The sequence below is a fragment of the Canis aureus genome, chromosome 2 (assembly GCF_053574225.1).
Source record: "Canis aureus isolate CA01 chromosome 2, VMU_Caureus_v.1.0, whole genome shotgun sequence".
NCBI lineage: Eukaryota > Metazoa > Chordata > Mammalia > Carnivora > Canidae > Canis > Canis aureus.
In genome coordinates, this window is record NC_135612.1 from 51372191 (window position 1) to 51386421 (window position 14231).

General features: G+C 38.2%; 2 long non-coding RNA genes across 18 annotated transcripts in view; one reads left to right on the plus strand and one right to left on the minus strand.

Moving 5' to 3' along the window:
* Positions 1-14231, minus strand: part of LOC144297418 (uncharacterized) — a 187931-nt gene that overhangs the window by 122956 nt on the left and 50744 nt on the right. For 6 of the 10 annotated variants that reach the window (XR_013364488.1, XR_013364489.1, XR_013364490.1 and 3 more), the window contains exon 3: positions 8251-8317. This is a non-coding gene — a long non-coding RNA (uncharacterized LOC144297418). Of the gene's footprint in view, positions 1-8250; positions 8318-8604; positions 8909-9662; positions 10011-10074; positions 10254-14231 lie in introns of those variants that run through there. The other 4 variants (XR_013364450.1, XR_013364448.1, XR_013364491.1 and 1 more) reach the window with 3 other exon arrangements.
* LOC144297448 (uncharacterized) overlaps positions 1-14231 on the plus strand; it is a 79403-nt gene that overhangs the window by 1569 nt on the left and 63603 nt on the right. For all 8 annotated transcript variants that reach the window (XR_013364504.1, XR_013364509.1, XR_013364505.1 and 5 more), the window contains exon 2: positions 8242-8352. This is a non-coding gene — a long non-coding RNA (uncharacterized LOC144297448). The remainder of the gene's footprint in view (positions 1-8241; positions 8353-14231) is intronic.

The following is a 14231-nucleotide window of genomic DNA, read 5'->3' on the forward strand; positions in this document are numbered from 1 at the left end:
AATACACAGTGAATAGTCACTCATTGTAGAAATAGTGACAAATATTCTGTAAACTGCTTTAGATAAGATGAGTTGGACTTCCACTCATATAGACTAATAAATGACAGAGGCCAGAAAAGGAGAAGTGTAGATGCAGAGGGACAGGGGAGACAAAATTAAAAAAATAAGATAGACATCCATCTTTGAGGGAAAGAGTTTCAAGGACCAGGAACCTGGTTCACTGCAGATGAGTCCCACTTATTGCCCTCCAGGGGAGCTCACTGGCCACCAATCAGTGATGTCATCACTCACAAAATATCCACTTTGAAAGGATGTTCCTCTGTGCCCCTAGAGAGTCTATTATTCAGCTGCTAACCACAACCAACTCTTCTGCCAAGGATAAGCAAAAGTATGATAGTCTAGACAAATGGAAGTCCTCACCCACCCAGAAAAATAATGTGGGTCTGAAATACCTTCTTCTGAGGTGGTAACACTAAAGGAAAGCCCAAACTTTACTTTAAAACCAAGACAGATAAGACTGAATGAGCCTAAATCTTTTTGCCCAGCAAGGAGGTTGGAGGAACATATCACCAAGTTACATATAAATTAACTCCACATAACAGTTAATTTTAGCAATAGTATAAGTATCAGTCAATGCCATGGGAAATATTGCTCCAGATAAATCAATCCACCTAGTTTTTAGTGGAGAAAGAGCTTAGATGTCCTGTTGTGTGTGTGCGTATTTGGAGGATGTCTAAGTTTCTGTTTACCTTTCAGCCCCAGGTAACCATGTCTTCTAGAGGCATAGTATGTACTATGACCTCTTCCCACTACCAGGCGATGGAAAACATCCTCCCTGGGTCTTATGTGGAATAAAACCAAAAATCAGATTAATTCTCTTCAACTGAATAGAAACTGATCCATCAGAATTGGATTTATTTATTTTTATTTTATTTTATTTTTAAGAATTGGATTTACACCTTAACTGAAGGCAAGATTGTAAATCACCCTCATGCCCTGTGCAGTGTGTGTGGGGGGTGCTGTCTCTGTGATGACTCATGTGCAGACAGAAGAAGTGATACAACTATGGCCATATGTCTTCTCATCCATTTGTGTGCACACCATTCTCTAAAGGCTGCAAATCCTTTCATTGTCATTCATTTGTCCATTGCATTGGGCCACATAAAGGAATAGTTTCTTCTGTCCATTGGACACATGAACAAACTGAGGTACCCAAAGAAGACATTAGTGGTCTGTTTGATCTGTTTTCTAAAGCAAATCAGTGACATAGCTTTATTCCTGAGAATGACTTCACTAAGTTGGTATAAATGGTTGGTCTATAGGTCAACCACAAATACATAATAGAAATTAGAATGGGAAAAACCCCAAGGAAGATAACTCTGCTCACCTCCTGACCCTAAGGAAATAAAGTTTTACTCTACCCATATGAAGTTCAGAGAGGTTAATTGGCTTAGCCAAGGTCACACAGCTATAATGTAGTAAGAAATAGGATGGGAAACATATTTAGGTTTGTTCTCCTTCTCCTTCAGCTCTCTTTTGACTATTTCAGACAAAAATGGACAGAAACCACTAGTTCTGGCATGTATATCTTCCAATGGGCTATGTGAGAGAACAGGTTGGAGGTATGGCCTAAGAATGAAGGAAATGTAGAGACAAGAACAGAGCAGTAATAGATGCTCTGAAGTGACACTTTGCAATAAGAGCAGGTTAGCATCATCTGAGGAGGAATTTGTTGAAGAAAACAGATAAAATGAGATTATGTTTGAGAATGTACAAGAAAACAGCACAAAAGACAGGCTTTTCAATGAAATTTTATCTTTCACCTTTGTGAGAAGTAGCAAATTCTAGGAGCAACATTACAATGAGAGAAGTGAGTCAGACAGAGAGCTACTGCTGACTGTCATATAATGAACGGAATGTTTCCAAAATGGAAAACAGAAGAATGACATAGAATCCATGTGGACTGAAAATCTCTCTTCTCAGAGTTGGGGTGCTGGTGTTTTCCACCCGGGTGCCCCCCTACCTTTGTTAAATGCAAGTTCTTGTTAATGGGATAATAATAATTTCTTATATTCATTATAACACTGTGGAATTTCTTAAATATTTCATTAGAATTATAAAATCTAATGAGGTTGGTGAAAATTTCAATTTTATTAGGAAATGTTCTATTTTATTAGCAAATGTCTGGTTATATAACTAATTAATATAGCAATTAATTTAAGAACTATTTACCAAAAGCCTACTATGTGTCAGGAACTATTACAAGGGTGAGGACATAGCAGTTGAACAATGCCAGCTAGGTTTCTGCTCTCTCCTTAAGCTCTAGAATAGGAAGAAAACAAATAACCTGTCAATAAATATGTATTTGTGGTGGATTAGCCTGGACAGTGTGGGACTGAAATGTTTCTACAGTGAGTGGCAATCTACCTTCCTGCATTTTTTAATGAACTCCAGTCCTCAATAAACTTAAATCTAATTGTATTTAATGGCTCAGGATTATTTTTCAGACCTGAGGACCTACCAAGTTTCACGAAATGGAATCAAGTTGTCAGGTGTTTGGAGAGTAACAATCAGCTTTTTCTTTTCTTTTCTCTTGATTCTCATTTTTTTCCCCATTTTCTTCCTTGCTGTTACCTTCTCCCATATTACTCACTGTTGTCGTCACAAAAGGGCAGTATACTCGTCATTTCCCACCTTCTCCCACTTCCTTCCTCTTCTCAGCTTCTGTGAATTTGCTCTAGCTTTGGCAACTGATTCAAATTGTGTGCAAAATTAATGTAGTTCAAATGTGGGTGAAAACTTGAAAGAAATTTCTATGAATAGAAAGTATAATTTTGAATATGGACTCTATAACATACAGTTCGATAGGTTTTTGTTTTTATGTTTGATGTTGACAGTATCCCCAATAAGTGGGAAGTGGGGTTGAGAGAAAAGAAATTGTAAATAACAGGTAATTGTATTATTATTATTATTATTATTATTATTATTATTATTATAGCTTATTATTATTTTAGTGACGTCTCAGGTAAATGGACATGCATTTGAACTTTTAGTGCTAGCCTGGCAGGTATAACACATAGATTTGAGAAGATACTACACATTGATATAGTGGACAGAACATCAAATTTCAAATAATATAAACCAATCCTAGTTCTTTCTTTGTTACTAAATACTTGAGTGATATTGTGAATGCTGCCTAACTTCTCTGTGCCCACTAGTTAGATCAACACTAAACTGGGTCAGATCATAATTAATTGATCTGCCTTACAAAGTTTCTTGAGAATGAACTGAGGGAATGAGTATGGAAAATGTCTTGAAAAATAAAAAGTACTATATGCATGAATGTGTGCTTGCTGCTAATTATTTTTCAGTCTCTGTCCTAATTTCTTCTGTGATAATGACTAGTAGAAACCAGAATATTAAGGAAGAAAACAGCCAAGTCAAAAACAAAAATTCAGAGCAGTCAAATCAACAAAAAACTAGAAATAATCAGGAAAAAAATCCACTTCACTTCTTGTAAACAAAATGATTATTTGATTGTAAGTGAGTAGCATAAAACTTGGCATAATTATGCCACTTTTTTTTTCAGTACAATATTGAGATAATTTCAACTCTGCGTTAAATGCCACTGATCAGCATCCTGGACTAGAAACTGGGATACTCGGTCTTTACTTGACCTTTAAAATTAAGTGGCTCTGCATCATTGGACATATGACTTCCCTCATATAGGTCTGATTTTTCTGGGGAATGAAGGGACTGCAATGCCATCCCTTAAATTCTCCCAGTTTTGCTCCTTCCAGATTGTGAAATAAGAGGAGAAGCAAGTTTCTCTTTGTCTGGGACATGGGCCATCTGTTTCAGGCAGACTCTGGGAGTTCTGGGCATGTGTCCAGTTTCCTTGCATGTGGAAAAAGGCACACCATTCACAGGTCAAGGGCTGCTGGAGGACAGGCCCGAGGTCCTGTGTTGTTCAAAGCATCAATGCCTTGACAACCTTTCAGTGTTTATCATTAGTCACTGCAACAAGGCTTTGATAGCTCTTTCTTCCATGATTTGGGGGTCATTAGTCAATTAGAAGCACAGCAGATAGAGTGAGAACAGTCTAGTTGAGTATACACTTGGTTGGGCATCCAAAATGGCTGGCCCTAATGTATCCCAAAGGATGAAGGGGTCACTCCTAATGGTATGTTCACTCTCTTTGGGATAAAGGTAGTATGCAGAAGAAGCACTGATAATAGCCTCATGTTAGACCATTTGGGGGCCATGTATTAGGTACAGCCTCAACCAGGTCTCTAGCTCCTGTCTTCCTTTGTCTTAGATTGCTGTGTATATATTTTAAAATTGCATTTGAGAAAAAACACACTCAAAGTTAAAGTATAAGTGATTTAATCTGTAAAATGAACACCATCTAATTTGGGGCTAGTGCTAAGGGGTTGTCATGGCAATAGATGTTCATTAATTTAAAGGATGATCTGGTCCTGTCCTTTATCTCCAGATATAATCTCCAGTTCCAGTGGAGATCTCAGATGCCCAAGGTTTTATCAAAGATAGTTTCCTCTCCTGGGAAGAGGGTGTGCTTCAAAGTTTGTAGGCTAGAGCAAGTGCTCACACAAAGAAAAAGTTATGGCCTCCAATAGCCAAGATAGTGAGATCAACATAGGAGCTGTACCCCTCCTGAATCACTGTCTGTCTTTGAGTGACCCCTGGTCATGTCAGGCTTCTGCAAACACTAGCTATTGCAATGCTGATTTGGAGACATGGCTGCACGCAGCAGAGGAATCCAGATACCTGTGTTCCGGGGTCATTGACAACATTAATAGATCTTAAGCAGCTCATTTAATTTAATCCCACTGGGCCTTAGTGTCTATCTGTGTAATGAAGTTATTGTTTTAGCAATGCAGGATTTAGCACTTTTGCTGCCACTCCAGGCTCTTACAATATGTCAGACATTGCTGTTAGAAGTTAGCATACTTTCACACCTCACACTCCTCAAAACTGTGCTCCAAGAAATCACTTGCTTAGTCAAACAGAACAGACATGTGAGATACAGCATACTTGAGATCTCTGATCTAGAGGAGGAGTTGCTTTCATAGAAATAAGGGGTTGCTAGAGGCTCTGGTATGCTAGGAAACATTAGCAACAAACTCTACAGAAGAAAAGTGTGAGGGAGTGTTGATTGATAGCATTTTTCAATTTCCATGGTTTAAATACTCCACTAGAGCCATTTCAAGCTAACAATACAACAGCCAGATTGCAAAAGTCCTGAAAATTTTGCGAATGGCTCTTGCAAGCCACTACAAACCAGCTCCAATACACTTCTCACCATTGGCTTCCTGGCTGAGGTGTATTAGAATCTACAAACTCAATGAAATTGAATGCAAAAGTGTATATAACCATCTAATTCTTTCTGGGTAGCAGATCTCCAGTTTTCATCAGACATTTGATTTATTCATGATCTAAATAAGAATCACCAGCTAGTTGATATCTATAGTAGATTTGATAATTAATGGCTGGCTCAACTTTCCTTCCAAATACCTGGAAAACATTCCCCTGTAGTTAGGCAAGGCCATGTAACTAGTTCTGGCATTAAGCCAGAAGCACAAGTGACATATGTCACTTCCCAGCAAAGCTGTCTGGGTCTCTGAGTGATTACATGAAGCAGATAAACAGCCAGCTACATAGAAACCTGCAAGGTATATAGAATAGTAAGAAATAGCTTTATACTATTGAAGACTTATTTATTTGAGAGAAAAAGAGAGGAGCAGGAGTGGAACAGAGGCAGAGGGAGAGACAGAGAATCCTCAAGCAGACTCCCCACTGTGGGGTTCAATCCTAGGATCCTGAGATCATGACCTGAGCCAAAATCAAGAGCTGGATAGCTTAACCGACTAAGCCACCCAGGTGGCCCAGAAATAGCTTTATACTATTAAATCACTGGCATTGAGGGGTAAGGTGATGCCACAAAAAAATCTAGACTATTCTGACTGATACAATTAATCAAATGCTTTCAATACCTCAAATTATATACACCTGAACAAATGAGGTGATAGTTGGAATCCTAAATGTATTTCTTAATCTATGACTAATGCTTTCCTGCAATTATAGCTCTGTCCTCAATAGTCATCTGAGGCCTACACACCAACCCTAGATTATTTTGCTTTCTTTTCTGGTCACAATTTTCTTCAAAGCTACTTTCCAAGTAGATAGACTACACCATGGGGCCACTTTGCCCCAAGAAGGGCATGAGTTTCATTTATACAGGGCTGATATCTCATGCCTTATATTTCATCCATGTAGGAAACTTCTGTGGTATACATCATATCACACCAATTGCAATCTTAGTGAATGTTATGTATAGAATGTCCAAAAGTCAATCAGCTGGGCAGACCTGGCCTCAGATGTAGATGAGAAAGGCAGTTATTTGTGCTTCAATTTTTTGAGAACTTAAGAATTCTCCCTGGGCCCAAATAGCTTCCCAGAGAGTTTATAACACAGCCTGCAGTCCCATCATTAGAATTGTATCACTTGAGCCAAATGAGCACCATGCTTCATATACATTTCCCTGGGAAGGGCATGAATCAATCATCAGTCATTCCCATCATTATTGGAATAGTGGTACTTGAGAGAATTCCTTCCCAGAAGTTGGTGGAGAGCACTGTATTAAAGAATTAGAATTTTTGTGAGAGAAGAGAAATGAGAGAGAGAGAAAAAGTGGCCATTTGGGAGCAAGAACACTGCCTAAGGAAACCACTTTTAACTCCCTCAGCAATGCATGAAGTAGTAAAAGAAGGTACAATTGTCACTGACATTTTACATATGAGGAAAAAGATGGGAGTCAGAGAAACTAAATGTCTTGTCTTAGGTAATACAACTTACAAGTGATGAAGGGTTCATTTAAACCTAGGGTGGTGGTGGTGGAGTTTATTCCAAATAGAGGCTATTTTAATTTATTCTGTTTCTAAAATATAGAAGCAGTTTTCCTCTTCCAGGTTTCTTTTCATCTAGAAGTCATAGACCAAAATGCTCCAGAAGGAAATTCAGAAGCAACATGGCTTATAATGGCAAGGACCACATCAAGGCCATGAGGAAGGGCCTGGGGCTGCCTGGCTTGCTAATTTCTATCTGAGGAAAGAATAGAGGACCCATAAATACACAGAGAAAAGGAGTTGTGTGTATGATGTTTGATGTGCAACCGTCTGCCCATCCCATTCATGCATTTACCTTTTTCAAGCAACAAATATCTGTGCACTTCCTTTTAGGCCAGACACTACTCTGTCTACAGAGGTGGGGAAAGCAAATCTGCTCTCATGAGTAAACAGTGTGTGGAGGGAATAGAAAAATGATAAATTAATAAACAAACTGCATTTGTGGCAAATGCTGTAAAATGAAAACAACGTCTCGTGAAATAATTGTGGTCTTGATCTTCTATAAAATCGTCCACTGCAGAGATGGGGTGAGAGCAGGTGTAAGATCTCTAAAATGTTTCTATAGTCAAAGACAATATGATGTGGCTGATTTCCTCTTGCTGACTTAGCAACAATACCACTGTACCAAACCCTACAAAACCCCGTAGATATAAGGATATAAGCATGAAAATGTAGATAGAACTATGAGAATAAGGTAAAACCAAACTGGTTATAGTGATATGTAGGAGTCCCATAGCAGGGATTCAAAGCCTTGGCCTCTCAGGAGAGATTGCCTTTACGTGTATTACCTTTACCCGCATCACCAGAAAAGGCAAAGCAAAGTAGATGACAATAGCTTTCAGGAGTTTGGAATAACTGGCCACAGTGATAGCGTCTGCACTTGTGAACAGCCTAGACAGGAAAACTCATAAGATTCTTTCCGAAGAAAGCTAAGAAGGATGAGTTACAAGGGACCAGAAAAATAGGGTAATGATGACCAGGTGCATGTGCTTTGTAATCATTTCCTATTTCCTGCATAACTATGTGACATATTTCTAATTCAACACCAAATATAGCTGAGTGTGAGCCTAATACAAAGAATCAGCCATATTTATATGTTCATGGTTATGTCACATTATTTAATTAAGGTCTCTATTTTGGGCCAAAAATATAAATTAGCACCATTTTTAGACACTGTAAGATTGGGTACTCCTACAACAAAGGAGCCTTGGAAAGCTCATCTAATTCCGTTCATTTTCCAACTCCAAGCAAAGATGAACAGTTGGAAGTTTTCCATTTGGACTCTAATAAAGGCATTTCTCCTGTTTCCCCATAGTGGACTTACCTGGAGCTTCCTGGAATTCTGATTATTCATTCTAAGTAGGCCATGAAGGACAGATTGAAGAGAGGATCTGAAAACCAGAACAAGATTTGAAGCAATGTCAAGGTATTGGATATAGTTGCTATAGTCAGATATACCAGGATTCAAATCCAAGCTTAGCTAATTTCAGTGTGAACTTTGGCCAATTACTTGAACATTATGTCGGTCAGGGATCTAGTTGGGATTCAAATGCCATCTGAATATTTAAGCAGAAGGAATTTAATTCAGGATTTACACAGGTAATGAGAGGGCTTAGTTGTCTAATAGAGGATAGTCAGGCAATCCAGCCCTTAGTAATAGCAGGAAAGCCATCTCTACCTTAGATTAGAGGGAACAGACAGAGGAAGTGCTGATAATACCACTCAGTGACAGGAGCACCCTATAGAAGCTGGCCTCGTGGCAGATCTCTTTGTCAGGAGCTGAAACCAAAGAGATGAAGCCATATAGGTGACTCAGACAGAAACAGGGATAGAGGGGGCACCTGGGTGGCTCGGTGGTTGAGCATCTGCCTTTGGCTCAGGTAGTGATCCCGCTGTCTTCGGATGGAGTCCCACATCAGGGTCCCCACAGGGAGCCTGTTTCTCCTTCTGTCTATGTCTCTGCTTCTCTCTCTGTCTCTTATGAATAAATGAATATTTTTAAAAAATAAACAGGGGAATAGAATTGTCTTTGCCTTCCTTCCCTTAGTCACTACTCAAACCCTCATCAGTGCCAACAAATGGCTAAAACTAGCTAGACAACAGCTGACATAGAAGCCTTGAAAACAAAGCCTGAAGGGGTCAGCTGCCCTGTGATACAGCGCTCATTCATTGTGAACAGTTAATCATAAAAGGTTATTATTACAACAATCATTGTTAACAAATATTTGAAGAGTAACCAGTGGTATGCTCACAAATGTTAAACAGCTGACCCTCTGGGAAAAAGCCCTGACTTGTTGGTTCCCATGGTTTGAATACTACCATCATGGCTAATTTCAAACATCCAGTGTAATGGCATTGAACATATAGCATGGAGAAGATTGGCTTATATAAGTGAATATAAGCAAATCCAGCACAGTGCTGAAAGGTGGCATATCAAAAATAGCAAACATCCTTGTATAGTTCCAGGAGAACAGCACCAATACTAACAGATGAAAATTGCAGACAGATAGCTGTGTTTAATTAAAACTTCTCAGGGCCATCTAAGTGGCTCAGTAGTTCAGTGTCTGCCTTTGGCTCAGGTCATAATCCTAGGGTCCTGAGATCAAGTCTCGCATCAGGCTCCCTGCAGGGAGACTGCTTCTCCCTCTGCCTATGTTCCTGCCTCTCTGTGTGTGTCTTTCATGAATAAGTAAGTAAAATCTTTAAAAAAAAATAAAACTCAGATTTAGACTATACCTCCCTTTGAGTCCATAAGTTCCTCATCACTTGGAGCTACATCTCTAGGTAGTTGGTCATTCTTCATAGATACTTTTGAGGAGCTTTACATTACATAATCAATAAACTATGATGGTTCCTAGGTTTGCTCTGTGGAGAAATAATCCTCAACTTCCACCTTGCTTTGGAGCCAAATTTTAATCCTTGGCCCTCAAGAATTCCTCTTCATGTCAATGGGATGACATCAAGCCTTATTACTTGAACTCTCAGTAGGAATTTTTTTGCATTCATTTGTGATGCAGATGAGATCCTGACATTAACTTGATGCTTCGTCAGACTGTCTTTTCCTCTTTCACTCTCCTTGTCATGCTGTCACTGAACAAAATAAGGACAAGCTGAGCTTCTCATAGCCACTGATGTATGACATGCTTACATTTCTGATTTGCTGACTTCTTTGATTATGTGAAGGTACGCCATTACTAGACCAGTCCATTCTTCTAAGGAGCTCCCTGTAGAGTTCTTTCATCACTATTGATTTCACCAATTGAGGAGGTGATTTCTTGGGCATATCTTGACCTGCATTCCTTAATGTGGCACGGACAGGTTGGAGGACATGCTAGAGGTACAATTATAGTATCTGATTAGGTAAATATTCCAATATCTGGCCAAATATGACTGAGTAAAATATCCTTAGGAAAGTGTGCCACAGATGCCTGGGCGGCTCAGTGGTTAAGCATCTGCTTTCAGCTCAGGGAGTGATCCTGGAGTCCCAGGATCAAGTCCCACATCGGGCTTCCTGTATGGAGACTGCTTCTCCCTTTGCCTGTGTCTCTGCCTCTCTCTGTGTGTCTCTCATGAATAAATAAATAACATCATTTTAAAAGGAAGATGTGCCGTTTTTATTTTCTCTGTTTTACTTATTGTATTGAAATCAATCAAGAGTTCGTCCATTCGCTGATCTGCACTCTGCATTATTTTTCCGAATTAACTTCTATTTATTGTTAATAATTACAACACTTTTATAAAATACAATATAATGAGCAGACTAACAAAATAAATATACAAGAAGGCCAGGGCAAGTAAGAGGGTCTGAGGGTGTACACTTGCAAAGAAGATGCAATGAAAAAAGGAAGTAGGGTTCATGTGAGCAAAAACCCAGGTAGACTGCTGTAGGGAAGGGACAATGGTCCATGGGCACCTGGACAGTCTCTAAGTAGGTTGGCATTCAGAGCCAGAGCTGACTCTGACAAGAAGTTTAAAAGAAAAAAAAAAAGGGAGGGGGTTAAGGCAAGAATGAGCTGGGAGTAAAAAGAAATAAAGCTACACAGTTTGGGGCTGATGGGTTCTGTTGATGGAGATTGGGGTTAAACAGCTCTTCTCCAAGACTGCACTTTTTGTTTACCTCTCTCATCTGGTGTCCTCCAAAAAATACTTTGGAATTTTTTCTTTTTATCTCTGCCTTCTCTATGTTCAACTAGATTCCAGATATCTAGATAGCATACATTTTGCCTAAAGATTGTAATCTTAGCCTGACTTGGCTAATGGTAGATAAGTGAGGAGGCTAACAAAATCTCACCATCCTGAAAACCTTGCTCAGGGGAAGCCTTTTCCCACTTCTTGGATGAGTTCATCCCTCCAGCCTGAAGCTATGAATGTGCTCTGAATATATGTAAAGCTCAGTGCAAGACCTGTGGACATCACAGTGGGAAGGAAGTAATTTCTGTTCCCATAGTGCCTTCAAGATCCAAGTTCCAAGTCTGGTAGATTAGAGGACAATGAAAACTAACATTTGGAGTCAATGGTATTAACATTAAAGGGGCTTAAGTCTGAGGTGTTTCAGGAACACTAAGGAAAGACAGCTGTGAGGCCACCTAGGAGAATAACTGGCTCAATAAAGACCTGAAATATATGTAAAGATTATGAAAAGAGAGGAAACATTATTTTGGTAAAGCCAGTAGATTGTACAAAAGCCAGAAACAAAAAAGAATCAGAGGGGAATTCTATTTCTGGCTAGATGCTGGATTTACCTTCCTATCTAAAACAACCAAAAATATATGAAGCTGTGGTTTTCAAGCACTACACTTCAAGACCCAAATCTACTAATCCCTGGGAAGTGAGATTAAAAGAGGTAAGCCCTAGAATTGTCTCAGCTTATGGTATTGAAAGAATTTCAAGGCTACCCATCCCCAAACAGGGAATGAGAAACCAGGGAGAAACGAGTGGACTCCTAATTGCTGAGTCCAGAGAAACCAATATGGCTACAGTTTTCAAGAAAGTATACCAGAGAAGAGAGACACACTCAGAGAGAGAACTCAAAAAATATGCTGAGCATCTCCCTTAAACATCCAGAAGAGTAGTGGTCACCACATGTATATGAAAAACTAGCTAAGGATAGGGAAAAAAACAACACAAACAAGTTAGAGGAAAAATACTCAGTGCTCACTCAGGGCCATAAATAGCTTCTATACCCAAAAGTCAGACTGGAAAGCCTCATAATTAAGTATGTGTTAAGTAAAATACTCAAAAGGGTCTTGTGTCAGTAGTGGGAAATAATTAGCTTTAGATCAAATACTGCTCTAGACATGCTTAACAAATTTTAAAAGTAAGATCTAAAAGAATCAAATTATTTCTCAGTAACTTAACTGAATCCTTGAAGAAAGTTGAAGAATATATATAGGAATGCAAAAATATCTAGCACTCAATAAGATAAATGCATCCAATTAAATGTTAACAAACATAATGCAGGAAAATATGACCCATAATGAGAAGAGAAATCCAACAAAACTAATACAGAACAGACACAAATGTTAAAATTAGCATATAATTTTAGCTATATTCTAAACTAGAGATGAAAACTATAGTGCATACACTGGATAGGATTTATGGCAGATTAAAAATAAAAAATTGCAGAAGAAAAGCTTAATGAGCTCTCAGGAAACTGTAAGTAATCAAATACATGGATAATTGGAGTCCCCCAAAGAGTGAAGATTATGGGTATTTGAAGAAAGATAGGTGAGATTTTAAAACTTGTTGAAAACTATAAATCAACAGATCCAAGAAGCCCTAAAAAACTGGAAATAGAAAGAAAATAAAGAAAATCACATATACATCCTAGTCAATTTGCTCAAAATCAGTAATAAAGAAGTGCACATGACCACAGGCAGAAAAAAAAGAGAGACAAATTATAAACACAGGAACACAGAGTAGGAGGAGAGATGATTTCTCATCAAAAGCACAGTAGGAGAAAAGATTGTGCGACCACATTTTTAAAGTACTGAAAAAAAACTAGTCACTCAAGTTTTATACCTAGTGAAAATATATTTCAAAACTAAAGGCAAAATAAAGACTTTTTCAAACATTCCAAAGCTAAAGAAAACCAACTGCAATGGACCTACAATATAAAATATGGTAAAGGGATTCATTCAGGCAGAAAAGAAATGGTACTAAGGGGAAATGAAGAATCATGAACAGAAATTGCTAACTACATGAGTAAATACATAAGATTTAAAAAATTTAAATACTTAAAATAATTGTCTAAACAAAAGTAATAAGAATACAAGAGAAGTTTAATAAATGTACACACATATTCATATGTTTAACTTACATATTGTTATTTATACGTATTCAACTTATTCACATTGTGTGTGTGTGTGTGTGTGTGTGTAAAATGCTCAACAACAATAACCGCAAGCCTGGGAAGGGAGATAAAAAAATATGTCATTTTAAGGTTATATTATGTTATACATGATGTGGTATAATATTACTTAAAAGTAGACAGTTGTAAGTTAAAAATATATCTATACATATCAAGTAGCATTAATCTAATAAAGAGTTATTATCAGGGATCCCTGGGTGGCGCAGCGGTTTAGCGCCTGCCTTTGGCCCAGGGCGCGATCCTGGAGACCCGGGATCGAGTCCCATGTCGGGCTCCCGGTGCATGGGGCCTGCTTCTCCCTCTGCCTGTGTCTCTGCCTCTCTCTCTCTCTCTCTGTGACTATCATAAATAAATAAAAATTAAAAAAAAAAAAAAAAAAAAAAAAAGAGTTATTATCAGTAAATCAACAATGGAAATAAAATACAATCATAAAAAAATACTTAATTCAAAGAAGCCAAAACAGAACAAGAAACAAATGAGTCAGGAAACAATAGCAAGATAAAAAATGTATACTTAGCTTTATCAATAATCACATTAAGTGAATGAGATGAACCTTCCAATTAAAAGGCAAAAATTGTCTGATTTGATTTTTTAAAAAATGAATAAACTGGGCAGCCCGGGTGGCTCAGTGGTTTAGTGCCGCGTTTGGCTCAGGGTGTGATCCTAGAGACCCAGGATTGAGTCCCATGTTGGGATTCCTGCATGGAGCCTGCTTCTCCCTCTGCCTGTGTCTCTGCCTCTCTCTCTCTCTCTCTCTCTGTCTCTCTCATGGATAAATAAATAAAATCTTTAAAAAAATTAAAATTAAAAAAAAAGAATAAACTGAATTCTCCTTCAAAGAAAAACAAAGAAAAACAAATATCGGGACACTAATAGGTTAAAAACAAAAGGATAAAAAAAGATATATACTCTGCCAAAGCTAGTTAAAAGAAACC